This window comes from Ipomoea triloba, chromosome 16 (genome assembly GCF_003576645.1).
Source record: "Ipomoea triloba cultivar NCNSP0323 chromosome 16, ASM357664v1".
In the NCBI taxonomy this organism is placed as follows: Eukaryota; Viridiplantae; Streptophyta; class Magnoliopsida; order Solanales; family Convolvulaceae; genus Ipomoea; species Ipomoea triloba.
Window position 1 is genome coordinate 2,710,252 of NC_044931.1, and position 770 is coordinate 2,711,021.

The window sequence follows — 770 nt, forward strand, 5'->3', positions numbered from 1 at the left end:
AAAAAAAAACTCCTCAAACTTAAGTTTTTTTTAAAAAAAATAATAGCCAAGGGCGTTTTGGGTAATTTTTTATTTTTTCTAACTTTATGGAGATTCAAGGCTCATTCTTTTCTAAACTTTCTTTGCACTCTTGGCCACTAATGAGGTGCCAAAAAAAAACTCATCAAACTCATGTTTTTTTCATAATAATAACCAAGAGCGTTTTGGGGAATTTTTTATTTTTTCATATTTTATGGAGATTCAAGGCTCAATCTTTTCTAAACTTTCTTTGCACTCTTGGCCACTAATGAGGTGCCAAAAAAAAACTCATCAAACTCATGTTTTTTTCATAATAATAACCAAGAGCGTTTTGGGGAATTTTTTATTTTTTCATATTTTATGGAGATTCAAGGCTCAATCTTTTCTAAACTTTCTTTGCACTCTTGGCCACTAATGATGGGCCGAAAAAACTCCTCAAATTTAAGTTTTTTTTTTAAATAATAACCAAGGGCGTTTTGGAGAATTTTTTGTTTTTCCAAACATTATGAAGATTCAAGGCTCATTCTTTTCTAAACTTTCTTTGAACTCTTGGCCACTAATGAGGGGACAAAAAAACTCTTCAAACTTATGTTTTTTTTTTTTTTAAATAATAACCATGGGCGTTTTGGTGAATTTTTTATTTTTTCAAAATTTATAGAAATTCAAGGCTCATTCTTTTCTAAACTTTCTTTGCACTCTTGGCCAGTAATTAGGGGCTGGAAAAACTCCTAAAACTTATGTTTTTTTTTAAA